General features: G+C 36.5%; 1 protein-coding gene across 3 annotated transcripts in view; it reads right to left on the bottom strand.

Moving 5' to 3' along the window:
- The window catches only part of RNGTT (RNA guanylyltransferase and 5'-phosphatase), a 187,289-nt gene that overhangs the window by 94,961 nt on the left and 73,393 nt on the right, over window positions 1-18,935 (bottom strand). The window lies entirely within an intron of this gene.

Genomic DNA, 18,935 nt, shown 5'->3' with positions numbered 1-18,935 from the left:
ACCATATGGTGATACAACATAGCAAATACAGAACTCAGTAAATCACAGTCAATTTTAAAAGCATCATTTTGGTCTGGTCTGCTAATTTTGTACTGTTTCCTCTCTGGAGTCCAACTTAACTCAATGACCCACTGATCAAATTATGACTAAATTATTCAAACGAAGTCAGTAAAGAGCAAAAGTATAAAAGGAGTTGAGAATTAACATTTGTATCCTACTATGGGCTGTACAACTAAAAGTAACGCACTTATATGTTTTATGGATCAAAAGCCGATGCCCAAATGTTTCAAACTATAATAATTTAACATATTTCACTAAAACCCATAACTGCTTGCACAGAATGACTGATCATTTTGCTATTAAAACATAGTTTTTTTCTTATGCAGTCATTAGCATATTTGTGTCTATAGCTCCAACAACAAATAAAGCTCTCACTATTCAACGTTTAGATACAACTTAATTGAAAAAACACGCTACAAGAGTACACTCAAGTGATAAACTACTTTAAGAATATTTGATTCTGAGTAAGAAATCACCCAACAAAATACTATTTTTCAGGAGAGAAAGCCTCTACCTGAAACTTGGAAGTTGTAGCTCACGTTTACCTGTTGTCATTTTGAAATTTACAGTGGAAGCACACAGTGTAATGAATCTGCCACCAGATGTCTACATAAAATAACAATAAAACGATCCAAATTCTTTCATAAATTCATTGTTAGTCTTTGCTTCATCAGAGCAATGAATGCATTGGAAAAATACTTAGACAAATGCCAAAAAGTTTTAAAAAAATGTGAGTTTTTTTAATTTTTACACAAGCTAAGTTTCTGTGGATCACTTACAAGGTGACTACACAGTTCCAAAACTGACTGGCCAGTGAAAAATCTGTAATAAGAATACGCTTCAAACTCACAAAAACATGCAAAAACTATTTCATCAAATTCAAGTACCAAAACACCCCTCTCTGAATAATAATATCAATTAATAACAATATTTAAAAAATAAAACACAAACTTCAAATTAGCTGAGACTATACTTTTTATAAATTTCTAGCTAGCTTATTAAAAGGCCCTAACCAAAGTGGTAAAGCCCCCGGTTGAGGGGTTATGAGGAAGGGGCTCAGGGCCCCTTGGGGGCTCTGCCCCACTCCCCAACCCTGGTTTGGGGGTTACGGGGACTCGGAACAGTGTTAAACTGGGCTGAGTGTCTGTAGCTAAGAGCTGGGGGAGTTTCTCCCCGGTAAGCAGCAGTAGGAGACACTAAGAGCGGCGGCAGAGCAGCAGTGGATGGAGAAAAAGTGGCGGCACAGAGCCAAGAGATAAAGGAAGTACCAAAACAAACATGCAGCAAAACAGACAGAAAAACTTCTGCGAGTCGAGAAAGAGAGAAAAGCAGCAGAGAGAACTAAAGTACTATAGAGTTTCGGGGACAACCAAAACTCCCCAAACTCCTTGGAGACTCCTCCAAGAGAGAGGAGGAAGATGGACTCACTTGAAAGAGTCTTGGAGTGCAGTGTGCACTGCAGAGAGGAGCTTCAGAAGCTCAGACTGTCCTGAGAGCTCAGCCAGGATGGCCAAAGGAATGTGTGTGTGGGGGGGTGACCTTCGCCCCCCACTGCTGCTAAGCTTCAGAGAAGCTGGCAGCCATCTTGAGGCAGAGCACAGAAGCTCTGTAAAGGGGCTTGGATCCCCCTGAAGATACTAGACTGTCACAAAGGCTTCTGCACTTCGTTGATATGACCGTGGTGGAGCAACCTTTGTCTGGGGTAACGCAGCCCACGGAAAGACCCTCGTTTTGAAGACGGAGGGCCGAGGGGCTTGGAGACCCCCTCATGTGCATTGGCAAAGATCCAGCTCAAACTGCTGCATTGGAAGAGAGAGACACTGCTGCCCTAGAGAGAACTGCTGCTCAGAGACTGGATGGGGTCTTTTCTTCTTCTTCCCTCCTGGACTTTTATTTGGGAGGGAGAAGAGATTTGGCCCATTGTAAATATCATATGTCATGGTAGAAATAGAGTTAAGATTGTATGTAATGTATTATACTATTTATTTATGTGTACAGTCACTGTAATATATTCTTTTTCCCCCATTTTGAGTCTCGTGTAGTGTCTGGAAAACCCATCTCACACTGGGTTGAGATGTGGGAGAGGGGCTAAGAATCAGGAATTGGATTTTGGGCTCTAAAACCATGACACAATATTTAAAAAATAAAACACAAACTTCAAATTAGCTGAGACTATACTTTTTATAAATTTCTAGCTAGCTTATTAAAAGGCCCTAACCAAAGTGGTAAAGAGAAACGAATCACCTCTGTTTCTGCTTATTTAAAGTTATTAAGGGAACTATGACTTGAGGACACAGTTACTTTGGTGTTGGAGCTTACACAATTGAATTATGCATGCCTTCACAAAATAAAACTTTAGAGTATAGAAACAATTTTTTATTTTGGAGCATATGGAAAAGCATAACATTATTATTGTGCATTGTTTGTCCTGTAACTCTCTCCACTCTGGCCCAGACGCAGTTTTAGAAAACTACATTAAAGCACTATTACAACTTGATAAATGGAGAGGAAAATATAAATTCAAAATTTACCATTTCAGAAATACATTCTGATATTCCTTTTCATTCATTACTTCACCTGAATTATAAAATGCAAGGGAATCCATCTCATCAAGCTGTCACCCAGTTTCAGACTAGAATATGTACTCAATTTGGAGGTCCACACTGTTGTCACTCAGATAGCTCTTCCAAAGTGTCAATTAGATATCAAAGACAAAAGGGTTTTAAAACCAGAGCAAGCCTCAACAGATAACTACACTTCTTTGTACTTCCAGTTATTCTACTTTCATTTTCAGTTATGCTACTTTCATTTTCATTAGGACAATTACATGTATAACACCCTAGAAAGGAATTTTGACTAGAAAAGATTTGCAATTTGGGGGAGGGAAGGAAGAGATGGAAATTTTCTCTGACCTTCTTCTCACACAAATTTTCTTGAGAATTAAACTACTGGGAAGTTGTATGTGAACAGTAGAATACATAGGCATTGAATACAGTATAAAGTTTGGAATTACAGGAAAATGAGCAGAAGAGGAATATTTGACATACAAGCAAGTATTTTGGACACTAAAAAGTAGGGGTTTTTTTTGGTTTATGAACTTACAATGCAAATATCATGGTTCATCTTTTAAAAAATGTTGTTCAATGTTCTACATGTTAAAATTTCTAATTAACTTGAACAGAACACTCTTTTTTAATCGGTGCCATGATAAATGGCACACCTGCTTGACTGGGATGACTGCCAGGGATCAGATAAAGTGCAATGCATCTCAATGACATTTCATAAAAGATGAGTAAGTGATGCATGTGAACCAGTTCTTCTGGCATCCGATTCCTTGTAGTCTCGTGGCATCTATTTCCACTTGTGTCCCCCTTTGTTCACTTATTGCAGTTTCCTGCTTCTCCATGAACACTGCAATAAGCCATATACTTGTACTACAGTTTATTATTTAAAACTTCTTAATTTTCAACAGAATTAAAAATTACTGCTACATCTAATAACTTTCCTCTAAGCAAAATAATGGTATAATTGCATGGACTGAGTAGAGCTGTATGACGAGTAACACTATTTATCCTTGCTCTTAAACCACTGAGATGAGGGGCAGCAGTATGTCACCAAAGCAGCCCTAATTTCCTTCCCCTTACAAAAAAAACCCCAACTCATGGAAACGCAACACACTGTGAGAGTTCTGTAAATTCTGAAGCATAATAATGACTCTGCAAAGTCATACTGACTTTCTACAAAATAATTTGGCTACAGGCCTTGCATGCAACGATTATCAATCTCCTGTGTCACAATAGGCAAATATTGCCATCCATTTTGTCCATATTCTGATTTCAAAACTGACATTGCTTGTTAGCCTCATTAAATACTTGAGGGTACAAAAAAATCCCTTTGAATGTTATAATACAAGACAAACATATGTCCATTTTCCATGCTTTTTCAATTTCAGAACTGCTATATGCTTCATTCAGTATCAAGTCAAGCTAGAGCAACTCTGCCTGCACCAGTCCCCACGCAGTTTTCCAGAGCCACCTTCAAATTACTGATCATCTCAACCTGTTCACTCTACGGAGAAAGCTGTGAAAGAGAACATAGTTCATTCAAAAGTACTAGTTACAAATAAACTACAAATCAAATTGTCAGTTAGCCAGGATGTAAAACACCTTCAGACATGAGTCTACTGTCATTCCTACCTTCCCGGAGCCAAAATCTTCACCAACTTAGGTTTTAGCCTGGCTTAAAGGACAGACCTCACCATGAGCTACAAAGTAATTCTCACATCCTGGTAACTGTTGAGTTTTATAAACATGAGGTCACAGATCTCTGCAGACACTACAGATTCTTTAAACTTATTACACAGTCTTCAGAAAAAGATTCACGAGTTCACCTTTTTTAAAAGAAAACAATTATTGTCTCTTTCCTTGCACTTCTCTAAAAGAGATGGACTATTCTGATTTTAAAATAGGATATCACTTCTCTTTTATTTCTACATGAATTTTTTTCGTCTTGTTTGACAGTTTCTGTATTTTTTATTTTTACATGACAATCTCCTCAATAGCCCTGTCTCATCTCAGTATATACTCTTCCATGAGCTCTTAATTATCCAAGTTCAATATAAAAATTATTTACTTTAAAACTGGTTGCTGATGTATTTAAGACATCCCAGAAAAAGTTTTACATCCAAAGTGAGAGGTACGAAGGCTTTCAAATATAGTGGTTTATCAACAGTCAGTAAAAAACACCTGAACTTAACGCGTCTGCTACTAAGAGAAGTATTTTAATCGTATTTCTGCTAATTCACAAGATAGAATTTATTGTTACAAAAAGAAGTGTTTGAAGAAAGGATCTACGAATCACAAATCCAGATGAAGATCTGTATTTCTATTGGGTAACTCCCCTGGATTTGAGTTTTTAAAAAACAAACAAAGAAACAAACAACTAAACACAGAAAAACTAAACCCCTTTTGAACAAAACTATTTTTCTTAAAAATCAGAATTGAAATCTGGATCTCCCCTGATATGGTAGAAGAAAAATATTTTGAAAACTGATTTTGAATTACATCAGAAATCCTACAGAAAGATTTCTATGTTAAGATCAATTAAAACAATGTAAAAATAGTCTGCCTCAGATTCATCCCAACTATCATGTTTCCACTCTAAAAAATCAAACTGCATCAGGCAATGATGGAGCCATCACCCAAACTACTAACATTCTAAACTCCAGCTTTCAAACATTACATTTTGAAAAGGAGGCCTCCTGGAAGAGAATTAAGCATGCTGTCGGTGGGATATAAGCTTCTGTTCAGGCTGCTGTGCAATGCTTGAAAATATTATCAAAAGGAGCTTAATGCCAGGTGAGGGAGGCTGGTCCTCTAAGCTATGGCTGTGGTCTCTTCTCCTTCCTTCTCACCAGAATCCTTCCGGTTTCCCCTGTCCTGTAGCATTATGTCTTTTTCGGTTTGTTTTGTTTCTAAAAGCAGAGTAGGTATCAAGAACTGAACAGCTGCTTTCAGTCTCAAAACAAAAAATACCATGTGAGTAACTATGTAAGCAGGGGAAAAGGTTTCATGTATTACTTAAAAATAAAACTCAGAATCTCAAACTTTCCACAAATAAAAGTTGGGTAGTTCACATTTTAAGAGAAATAGAGCCCAAAACAAAGTGTTAAGAGAAGTTCTGATTTTGGTCCATTGACGGACATTACTACAAATATATGGTAAAATTTTCAAAACAGTCTTTTGTCAGTGTGGGGGATTCATGGTTTTTGGAATTAAAGGCAGCACATACCTTCTGAAAAATAGGGTGGGGGGAAAGCCCAACAAATACACTTCAAACTGAATCCACACAGACTTTTATCTTTTTCATACTCAGGATACCGATCACCTCACCCAGCACTGCATTACAAGTAAAACAGCTGAGCTAAACAAACCTAATGTAAAGTAACAGTTTGGAGGCAGATGGGGAAGGATCAAACACATACCTCTGGCAGTTCCACTACTTGTTTCCCTCCCTGCTCCAAACCAGACATAGCCTGGATCAACAGTTCAGACTAACTTTCAGACAGCTATGAGGATGAAACCCTCTCCTTGCCTGCATATTTAAGTTCCTCTTCAGGTGATACATTCAAGTGACAACTCATTTTTTTGGAAATTGTGCAATCTCAAATTACACCATGCTGTGATGGGAGAACCACAATCTTCATTAAGCTGTCCAATGAAGTACTGCATGTGTAATTAAAAAATTAATGTCTATTTCTCAGTAATTCTTTTTATCCTTCAACTTTTTTTCCTTGTTTCTGTATTTAGACACTGACCACAATATCTCTTAGAGGTTTTTTTAGTAAAAGGACTAAGCTTCACATTTCAAACATTTCACAAGCAGATGTGACTCTTCAAATATTTCATTAATGTCTCATCAAAAGTAACAGATATCATTTTTTAATCAATTGAAACCATCCCATCTAGAATAGACAGAATATTCTAGAAGAGCCACAGCAGCAAGAAAAATATGCACTCCCTGTTTTCCTCCACGGGATTCTCCTTTCAAGGAGATCTCTGGATACATGAGCACTTGTCAAAGTATTTCACCAGCCAATGGCTCATTACAGCTGGCTGCTCGACTCAAAGAGGCTCCTTCTAAGTAACTGTGAAGGTCCTGAAATCACAGCCCATGGTCTCAGGAGTGTGACAACACTAAGTCATACAAGCAAAGATTTCTGCTTCAACATTAACATTTACTTCCCTCACAAAACCATGAGTAATCTGTCTCTCATTTATACAATTTCATGTTTTCCTCCAAATCACATATCAAAATGGTAAAGAGTAGATTTTTAATTATTGCAGTTTCCTTTGCATTAGTCTCATTTCCTAATCACAATATGATACACTACGTTAGGTCAAAAAAACGAGGTAAAAACATTGTATCTTTATAGCAGGGTAAAGTCCAATTCTATAATGCATCCTCCATTATTCATTGTATTTGGCTATATTTATCTTAAAAGATTTTGCATTTTTGCTTGCTGGGAAACCAGCAACAAGAGGCAAGAAAGGAAATGCATCATGATAACAGAGTACAGTCAGAAAACCAGAGCTTATACTAAATGTTGTTAAGCTAATATGCTAAAAAAAATCATGAAGTTATAAAATATTTCCTGACCCATGCTAAGGGTCTAAAATATGCATAAGGAAAAGCGGGATCAAAAACTGTAGAAAATAAATTAAAAACTGAGCTCCCTAATAAGTAATCGCTAAAAGAAGTGTCCTATGCTAATTAGGAACATGTTGAAGAATAACTGCTACATTTTCAGTAAACCAGAGAAATTATCTACTTTGCCCAAACTGCATAAGGAACACAAAGTATAAAATTCTCACTTGCTTATTACTTAAAAAGAAATTTCATACTCTTGGGCTGGAAAATCAGGGTTGGAAAATTGGATGAAAATCCTTTAGAAAAATTTATGCTCAAAGTTCAAATCCTAGCTTTCAAACAGCCATCCACTCAAGATGCTAATTCAAGATAAAAACAGAGAAAAGCTGCAAACTGTATTAATAAGTACATTTTGAAAGCCCTTGATGTCAACCAATAGTATGGCCAGTCTTCGCAAACGAAGATTTTGGGAAAGGTCTTTTACCTTTCAAGCCTGCGCAGGGGATTTTTTAGGTGAGATACAGCATGCACTGAACTGAGCCCACCCTTTAATCCTAAGGTTCATCTGCCGGGGCCAAGCGAGCTTGGACAATGGCAGTGAGGTCCTCAGGACATAGGTTTGTTTAGAGTGACCTTCTCATAGATGGATGGCCTCACAGGGCTAACGAGCTCCATCTGCCCAGGGGACCGGGAATCAAACCTGGGTCGCAGTGGTGAGAGTGCCGCATCCTAACCACTAGACCACCAGCGGTCCTATGTCAACCAATAACTCAGTACTAAACAAGAAGAGAAAAAAGTAAACTTGAAAGGTTCACCTGTTTAACAAAATCCCAACTATTTTAAACTGTGTAATCGTGGCAACACCTGAATTACACTGTGATGAAAAATATACCAAATGACTGTGTAAGGACATGGGAATTTTTTTCAGTTGATAAAATCTAAAAATACCTACTTTTTATAAAATACTATTTTATGGAAAGCCTTTTGGTTTGTTAATTTACTAGAAGTTCTGAAATCAATCATACTGAAAGACTAAAAATAACCTCTTTGCCAAGTTAACCATACAGAACATATTGGCTCAAAATACATTAAAAACACCTAATTATTGCAATGGATTTGTTCCCTATAAGAATGAAAGCAGATAATGGCAGCAATGTGAGACTGATGTTCACTAATATGATCAAGAGACTAATTATTATCCATGAATCATTTGTAGCATTCAAAACTTGATTAATGTCAGGTCAAGTTTAACATGTGATAGGTTTTATTAGTAATGCTTGGCTATCCCACAGCTTGTCAGTGTATGTGAGTGCCATCTGTTAGGTGAAGGAATAGCCAACAGCCACAACAAAAACACAGTGGCTACAACTGGTCACTGAAATACGATTTAAAAATTCCATAAGGAAACTACCCTAATAATTTTAAACACACTAAAGCAGAATCCAGCACAAAAGACCTGCTAAGGATGGGAAATTTGTAGCACAAAAAAGCGAACATTCAAGGTGTGTTTCTCTTATTTTAAAGCTTGACCAAAGGCATGTTAAGTAATACTGAATTTAGCTTCACAGACTGACCAGTTTCTAGTAACAAAATTTTTTTTGCAAGAGGAATGTGCATAGCTTCCTCTCTACACTCCTTCATCAATCTTTAGCAAGCGTTGCTGTACTGAGTACACTGCTTTTCCGTTTTGAGCATCAGTCATGGTATCGAAATACATATGGTCCTAACGGCTCAGGCAGCAAAACACGGTTAAAAGACACTGAACCTGAAATTTATATTCCACAAAAAAATGTTTACTGACAGTTTTTTAATTTGTTCTAACTACAGATAATGGCAAGAAGAAATCCTTTCACAGTAGGCTCACTTGTTAGTATTTCCCAGCACTTTGTGGGTGGCCAGCTTTACCAAGGGTCACCTCTCCCAGGTACAGCCCTTTGCAGCAGGCCAAGAATTCACCTGGGCACTTCCACTGAACCTCCATGAGCTCTGCACTAGTAACAGTGTGAGCAGCAAGGCTGAAATAACACGAAGTGGCAACAGACAGGTGCATGCACAGAGAGGAAGGAAGGTGACCTAATTCTACCTGGGTTTGCTCCGGCAACTATGTACTATCCTCTGGTCTACAACTAGCTGGAAACTCAGCAGGAGCATTGAAACAAACATTTATTTACCTCATAGCTACAAGAGCCCTCTCATATGTATTATAAACGTGTTCTCATTTGATAGCCCTCCTGTATTCTAAGTGGATGAAGTTGAAAGGCTGTAGATTCAGCCGCCACTAGCATTTGTGGTCTGTTCTTCAGCTCCAAGTGTTCTGTTTCCTGGCTAAGAGCGTGACTTGTAGGGCTCTCAGACTTCTTGATGTCTTGATGTAAAAGCCAAATATTCTAAAGACTTGATGCTAGGAGGCCACAGACCAAAAATAACATCCTAGTCTCTACTAGAACTGCTGCCAGTTTCACAAGGGAGTGTTTTAGTCTGCTTTCTTCACAGAGAACTTAAGAGAAGACATATATATCATCTTCTGAAAGCTGCTTCTTAAATCTTTTCTACTATCTCTCTAAAAGATTCAAAGAAAAGCCACTTCCAGATATATGTCTAGATGAAAGTCACTGGAGTCTGTGTTAGGATGCAACCTCCAATGTTAAGGTCTAAGAACCACACTAGCTTGCCTTTATTACCCATCCACAGGGGGAAAAATGTCAATGTGAACAACAGTAAAACATATTGTGAGGGTGGCAGAGAATCAAGTTAGTTTTAATTTTTTTTTAATATCTTTTTGGTTTTGCAGCTAATTCATTAACTGCACTCTTCAAATATGTTAATAACACTAGCTGTATGCCATGTCTTTTAATTATATGGATAGAAACATTTTAGAAAAATGTAGAGCACACTGAGTAAGAGCCTCACTGAGTTATCATCCGTTTGCTGGTTCTGAGTGAGTAACTCCAAAGGTCAGGCACCTAATATATTCAAAACAATACCCAAGAATAACACAAGCACTATGTGTGTTAATGCTTAATTTGACAGCACATCTGCATTCCTGAATTCAAAATAAGCATGAGGCATTTCTCACTGTCAGTCTCTTCTCAAAAACACAATTGAGAAACTGACATCAATTAACTCTGATGTTTTCAAATGCTTCTTTCAAATAAGAGAAATAGGCTGCTTCAAGAAACTTTAATTGACTTTTGTGATAGCTTCAAAATAAGAAAGACATGGACTCCTCAAAGCTGTGTGGTAATGCCTGTGCAAAACAGCAATATTTCATATTTATTTTACCTGATGAAGAAACAGAGCAACATATTTCATAGCTTGGCCATTTTCTGTGCTCTTGACAGTTCTCTATTTCAAGCTGCAAGGTACCTACTTTTTTTTTTTCTTTTAGGGATTGGAATTTTGCCCGCATCACTTTCCCATGCTCTCCTAACTGGTAGAACACACCGGTCTGAGATTAAAGTCCTGCTGGAGCTGAAGGAGATTTAATAGGTTCCACTAGCAAATTCTCTGACCTAGTTACAAATTATCTGCAATCTATGACATTCTTGAATGGATGGAAGACTCTCAGTAAAGTCTGTTACCTGGTGTCTTCAACTGAGCAAGGTTCTAACACTGCTGTTTACAAGCTCCCTAATATGCTGGGTTAGACCAAATACTACATTCAGTAGTTCTGATGTCAAAGGAAAAAATGACACTGAGTTGAGTGCAAGGGGGCCAAGTAAATTTTAATTTGTTCTCTAAATGATCTTGCAATGTTAAAAACTCGATAGGGTTTATCTGTTATCCAGCCCTTGTGTCAACCGTTACAACATAATCTGGTCTCTGGTTGTCAAGAACATGGACAGGTCTGTTTTAATTTAATCAGATAATTAAGGATTTTTCTAAATCATTTCTACTAGGACCTATTAACAAAGACAAAACTGTATACACAATAATTCAATTAGACATAAAACAAATATTCAGGAATATAGTCTTCATACATTTACTGTTACAATGCCTGATATTCAAAGTGGGCTAATATATTGCACTGGGAACTGATGAAATGATTTTAACACAAAAATTAAGGTTTAACATTATATTCTGGATGTTTAAAAACATCTGATTCTTCTGCTATGCAATGGCACTTGAGGGCTTTATTTGCTATAAAGTTGAAATTAAAACTGCAAAGCCATAAGAGTTAAATGCTGAGATTTTATTATTTCTTGATTTTAAGGATGAATTCTGCATAGGAAGGTTTTTTTCAAAATTGGGCATATCACAAGAAAAGGAAGAGCTAGCAGCAATGTCCTATAATCTTACATCATAATAAATTTCTTAAATTTCATCCTCATCTTTACAATTTTCTTTGTGCTTTTATTCCTTTTATCCAAATTAAGCACGTGTTTCTTGCACGTCATTCCAACAGGAGAAGGCTGATGGCTTCCCTGTGGAGCTGCATTGCCAGGAGGCAGTTTGGAAAGTGACAGGCTGTGAAGTGGCACAACGGACAATATTGAACAGTTGCCCCTCAATTAATGAGTGGAGTGACCCACTTAGTCACCACAGCTGAGTCCTGTAACTAATTCAGAAGATATCAAATATACCAATTCAATTGCCCATACTGGGATACCAACTGGCAATTAGGTCCAAACAGATTTGCATTTCCCTGGTTTGGTAACATATCAGAAAACTGAAAGTAGAAATTACTGTTAAAGACACTATTAAAGGTATATAGTATTTCCACTGCACAAAATACTGGAGAAGTAATTTTCAAAAATGTTAGAATGTTCAAAGCTAAAGTTAAAATGTTAAAAGCTAAACTGAATACACACTGTCCTGATGTTTAAACTTACAATGTGCACCAAGTGTAACACTTCATCCATATGCCTTTATTTTTCCACTAGTTTCTTTGTTTTCTTTCCCATACTATAGTTGGGCAAACCATAATTTAATTATATATTCCACATCTGAATTATTCTACATTAATTTAATTTGTACCAGTAGCAATATCTAACACGGGTCACAAGTTATGAAAATAATCTTTCATGGAAATCTTAGAGACTGTTTGTTTTAACTTCAGTAGATCACTTTCTGAAAAATGTGAAATGTAACTAACGTGTGAAAAATTTCTTGAACCAAAATCAAAAAACTTATTCTTTTCCTAACCAAAATTATACTGTGCTGAAATATTATACTTGACCTTCAACACCACAAATAATAATAATCAAAAGCAAGTAGACTAATCTTCTTTTGCTTACACTAGGAAATGAACACAGATTCCTGTGTGTGAATGGGTCTCCTTAAGTGACTCCACCAAAGCAAGGAAGCTGAAAACTTTGCCATAGCCGAGTCAGTATTTTCCCTAGCATGAGGGAAAATTTTTTGGTGTAAACCAAATCTAAGCAAGTAACTGCAGCTTCCTGCCCCACAGGAAGCAAAGGTACAGTCAGAGGCAGCTGGACACCCCACCAGCCCTGGCCTACAAAGTCTCTGCTACCCTCATCCTCCAATTGACAGCAATTATATTTATATTTACTAAACAGTATCCACGTCATTGCAGTGCAGCAGCTGGTTGCATGAAACAGCTCCAGTTCACACACTGAATTTCAAGTGGCAGTACCTACATTTAGCTCAAGAACCACCGCTTGGTCATCTATTTCATATTACAATTTAAAAAGCTTCCACTTGGGCTGGTTGGCTGTACTTACCTTTACAATCCGTACGCTAAAACCATTTTGAACAATCAGGCTAAAGTACTATATGTACAAGACAGCTGCCAAGTGTAGATTTCAAATTCTAGTATAAGCATAAGGTAACATTTTTCCAGCTTCTTATTCACTACTTATTTACTAGGTTCCTCAGGTCAACAATTATTTGCATTTGCAGGAAGAAAAGCACTCCAAAAAGAAGATTTAAGTGAAGATAAGCATCAGCACAAAAGAATCTAATAAGGCAATAAGGCAATTTTGGAATAAGGCAATAGTGCTTTTACACTATTTAACTTTCCATTCTTGGGGAGATGGAACAGGACAAAGTGAGGAAGAAATTTAAGAAATAAAGAAATAAAACAGAAACAAAATGGTAGAGGGGAGGTAGGTTAGAAGATAATTAAAAGGCAATGCCATGATAAATAGGGCCAAAAACCTGGAACAGAACAGATGGAATGAGGACTATGGTGTAGGCCAGACACCAAAAAGTGACTGCCAACTCTAGGTCAGGAAATGCAGTATTGAAAGGTGAGCCAATTAAGCTACTCCTTAAGGCATAGAAAATCAAAACAAAAATAAAAACAAAAACAGAGGAAACAAGTCTTTTTGGCATTAAAACCCCTCCAGATGGTAACCTTCCCTCTCCACTGAGATGAGGAATCCAAAATCTCCAATAAACAGATTGACACTTTTGCTTCTGCCATTGCTGCCATTGAATTCTTCTGAATTCTCTCTCATGACAGCAAAGCTTCTCCACACTGCTGTCTGTAGGAAACTTGGGAGATACAAGACAGGGCTTCGTGATCACTTCCAGTCAGTTTTGGGTTAGCAGCTCTCTCAGCAGACATGGATGAGCTCTGTCTGCATATTCTGCCTTTTATTGGGGTTCACTTTTTCAGGGCATGCAAATACCAGCTTACAGTTGCCTTAGCTGCAAAATACTTACATCAGTATCAGCATCAGCAAGGCGAGTACTTAGACAATCTTCTGCACCATCAGAGGTTCACAGCCACTTAAATTTTCAAAGCAAACCACCTCAACAGGCATTATACCTTTGTTGGTATAACTAACTTATAAACATTACACCTCTCTTAACTACAACAAAAGCAGTATCAAAAAGTAAAACTAAAAATCCAAATGTCAGATAAACCAGGAGAACAAAATAAGTCATCTGTCAGTTCACAGATTTGACTGAAAACTTTTAAGAAGATCTTAGACCATTTAATCTTGTAGCAGAGATTACTCACCTTCTTTCTAATCCCTCCAGGACAAGCTGTCATTTTAAAACTAGATAATAGTCTAAGAACTGACAAGGCATTGACATACAGCGTGCTAACATTTGAAAAGCATTGTTCATTTGACCTGTATCATTGTTTAACCTTTAACCTTATTGTTCCATTGAGAGTGATGGGCACAATTTTCCACGGGACTACAGACTGCACAAAAAGGAACTTTTTTCCTACTCCTGCTAGACAGTATTTTCATTAGACAATGGGCTTTAGTGATGACATCCAGACTGAGACTGTCCACATAAAAAAGCCTTGCAAAAGAACTGTGGGTTGGTTTAAGCAATGAAAGCCAAGAGTTGAATCATTTCCAAGAATTTAATTATTTCCATGCACCTGTACTTCCTGTTCAATATAATGAAGATAACGTTCTTACTGAAAATCCTAAAATATTCATATAAATAAAAGGCTAAGGCTCAAAGGCTAAGGGTATGAAGCATTTAAAGCACTAACCTCACTAGTCTTTAACACTTTAGCATCAAGGAAGCCTAAAATTCAGATTCTTCCACTGACTGCTGCTAGCCCCACACAATGGGTGGGAGACCTGGTAGATTTGACCATGTCATCTCCTTGAATTCTGATGCGAACCAATGAATGAAAAGAAAGCAAGATATGCAACAAAAGTGACCAGTTATGCAAGTGTAATGACAAACACCAAAAATTCATCTTTGCCCAAAAATGTTTTTCTAAAAGAACCTGAAAGTTACATTAAGAGGCAAAACAGCTCATAGGATCACATGTTCCCAGCTAACAGTAAAAGAGTTATTTGTGTTTATTAGATTATAGAGGAAAAATATATTTAGTGATACTGCTTTCTTCATCAACATTAAAGTTCAACAAGGCAACATTTTTAGAGATTTCGAGACTACGTAACCTGTCCTGCTGTGACTGTCCCTTTCTTTTCTTCCTCTTACCACCAAAACCCAGTCTTACAAAAAATAAAAAACTCCATCAAAACATCTTAAAATAATGTTCAAGGCAATATTATAAAGATACAGCCCTTATTTCCAAAATCTAGTACAAATGTCAAGGCATAACTTTAAATGCTGCATTACTTCATAATTGTACTTTAAAAGTGTATTTCATTTCACAGTAAATTGATTTTCAGATTAGAAAAAAATCAGTCAGTACACTAACTCTGGTATTAAAGTCCCAAATCCATAACTCTATGAACAATTTCATTATTGGACATATTATATAACACATCACAAAGTTTACTGCTGTTTCAAGTAATTACTTTCAATTTTTCACTGAAAATAACTAAACCTATGTGGACAACATTCATTTTTCCTGGTATAATTAAAATTTTTAGCACTTATCCTGTTATTAAATATTGTGCTGAGACTCCTTGCCTTTTGAGTAATCTTCCTACAGTCCACACAAGCTAACACACATGTACTGATACATTATTGTTAAAAAAAGAATGGAATGGAATGTCTTAACTCAGGTCATAGAAAGGAATGGTGAAGGGTGGCTGTGAAGAGACAGGTCTACAATATTTATTTTTGTGAGGTTCAAACTGTATCCTGGGAATATATTTCAAAAATTGAAGCTTCTCAAAACAAAAATGTGATGAAGTACTCTTTTCTTAACCCTAAGCAAGACTCAGCTACACTTCAAAAAAACCAAAACTCCAAAACATACTCCAAATATTTTGATGAAACACATTCTAACCAGTAGTATGGGGTTTCCACTTTTTCAATCTTAAATATGCTGGTGCAATCAGAGATCCATCTTATTGGTGGCCAAAGACTGTTATCTCCAGTGATCTTTGAAAACAACAAGCCTTGGGGGTGACCTGAATGAAATTAATGACTCTCGATGAAACACACTGGGAAGAAGGTAGGGAAGAAACCTTCACAGCTTCTCTGAGACCACTCAAGGGTGTAAATCTTTAGGAATCTTGTCACAGTTTAACCCCAGCCAGCAACTAAGCACCACAAAGCTGCTTGTTCTAGACAAGAATGGAAGGATCCTGTTAGATCCTTTCCACTGTTCTTGGAAAAGAAAAACTAAGAAAAAATGGCAAATTAATCATAAAGAAAAGATCTACCTAAGCAGATCCCACTTGTCAGTCCTTTAGCATCCATTCGGTGGCCCCCAACTCTGGAGAGAGATTGATGGATACACTGAGTCAATCTGAATATGAGCAGACTTAGAGGATAGAAGGAATTCCTTGTCTTCCTGCAGACCTTGCTGTGTTGTACACAGAGCTGGTAAACCCTGTCAAGACATTCATCATTGATGCAAAAGAAAGTCATCTTGCTCTTCCAGCTATACTAATGAGGTATTAATCACTATATTTGTTGCTGTAGTTGCAGAGATGACTGAATAAAAACAGGATAAAGATCCTTTGGGCAAAGCAACACTCTTTTTAAATAGTTCTCTTTCAGAATAGGGCAATGCTTCAAAACAATAGTCTATTCTGACCATATATAATGAAAAATTCACAAAGTTATGATGAAATATGAAGATGGAATCCCTTTTTGATTATCCTAAGGAAGTGTTACAGGAACCACACTTATCAAGTTCACAGAAGTAATGAAATTAAAAAGCTATTTTTGATGTAAATAACAGCAACAATAATTCTTAGTCTAAATATTATTCTTTTTATTATTCTTTTGAGAATACATTTTGATGAACACTACTCTTTTGAGCAGATATATATTTGAAATCTCTTTTGAATCAATAATTATTTCTCTTAAACATTTATCAATATTGCCCTAAATAAAACTTCACATCAATATGGGTACTACTACCTAAAACTACTACTACCGGTTATCATAGGGCACACAAACAGTTCCTAAATATTGACATAAAACTTCTTATTGAAAATAATGTTCAGATTTTAAACCTCCTAAGAAGTTTTCTGTTATGATAGTAGTAGTAAAAACACGTTTCACTAGGTAACAAGACAAAAAACTCTATAATGTACATTGTACAAAAAGAAAAATGGGAAAGCCATGGCTATTTCAAACCCAAAATGTAGAAAGCTTCAGAGTCTGCCATGAGTGCCACTTAAAAAACCTACCCCAGACCAACTAGGAAAAAAATATCCCACTAAAAAAAAAAAAAACAAACACCAAGGAAGCCACACCAAACCCAAATTCCCCAAATAATTAAAAGTGTACAGATACTCTTATACCAAAGATGTTTTCAAGGTGATGATAACATATTAGGGTGAAAATTTGTTGACCGAACTGCATTTGCAACATAATAATCTCAAATGCAGACTGCAATGTCCTTAGTATTTTAGCCAGTACTTCAGAGTTACCGTTATCTACAAACACTGTTTTTAAAAAGCATTACATAAGTAACAAAACCAAAAACAATAGCTGTGTTTCACACTTTCAGATGGCCTGCTTTCTCAAACTGCCTAAGTCACCATTGTATCTGCTTGAAGGATATATTCATCGCTCACAAAAAAAGGCAGCAAAACTCTCAGAGGGAAAGGAATCCTCAGAGAAAGAAAATGTGCTATATAACTGTAGTGGAAACCAGGCATTGACTTTTACTAACTGTAACTCATGGAAAAGTTAACTGACAAAAAGAAGCCTAGATCAATAGAATCTTTCAAAACATATAATTTGATAAAACCCAGGATATTACTCCTACTTGCTTTATTTTCCTACCAATTTGGCCTAATACATGTACAGAGTAGATAAAGCATAAATGTTTGAAATTACTAAAATAAGAGAAAAATAACAATGGCTATTCATTCTGTGTTGCAAATAACTCTACCCCTCCTGCTCTCTGTGTGTATCTCCAACTGCTGCATACAGAAATATTCTTTACAAAAAATCAAAAAAATTGGCCAGATAACTACTTCATTTTATAATTCACAAGTTAATCAAACCTGGTGACAGACAAGGACAAAAGGAAAAAATATTGTAGAAATATTGTGTCAAAAGCAATTATAAGTTTATTATGAAAAACCAATTCTAGCCATGTATAATTTTTTTTCCCATCACCAACATATTTGATGCTTTACTGCTGGTAATATGACAGTCAATGTCTTAAAGTGCTTATGCTCAGAGTTTGAGAAGGACAGAAAAAGACCAGTAAAAACTCTGACTTTAAAAAGTGCCTTAGTCCAAACTGTTAAAATCCCACACAGTGGAATCCACATGGACAATTCAGAAATCTCCTTTAGACAGAAAAAAAGAGAGTTATTGAGAATAATTTGAGAATAATTTTGATTTCCTAGGTTTTGGCAAGTGGAGGATCATTTCACTAGTCATGTGCTGGCAATTAGATTTAACTAGCATGATATTTGTTTACAGATGTGTTTTACTAGAAGTTTTTCTAAGAATGCTTCCAACCACATTCTTTTTGTGATTTTTAGATGAGGTTACATAACCTGGAACTTCACAACTCTTCAAGAAACTATAAAATTATGTAAGAAACCCTTTGTAAGACATGTTCCTTTTGCTCTAGTTTCCTTTAATTTCCAGCTCAAACTTACATGTTCCAGACAAACAGCCTTCCTCCCTACCCCATGAAAAATTTACTTCACATTCACAATGTTGATCTGAAACAGACAACCCGAAATGCAACAACACAGAGAAGTGATCAAAACATTTATAGTGTTTTATCCACAAAAACCTCTCGCAGAATTGTTCATGACTTAAATTTTCCAAAAACTGCTAATCTCTGCCATTTTTTTTTCAAAGTTCAACTTATGTTTTATCTCTTTATTTACTTTTCAGCCACTCCTGGTTATCCAAAATACAATTACCGCTCCTCTTGGAGC

This window comes from Neopelma chrysocephalum, unplaced genomic scaffold, assembly GCF_003984885.1.
Source record: "Neopelma chrysocephalum unplaced genomic scaffold, ASM398488v2 Primary Assembly neopelma1_23b, whole genome shotgun sequence".
NCBI lineage: Eukaryota > Metazoa > Chordata > Aves > Passeriformes > Pipridae > Neopelma > Neopelma chrysocephalum.
The sequence above is the reverse complement of the archived record's forward strand: the minus strand, read 5'-3'. Positions and strand labels throughout refer to the sequence as shown.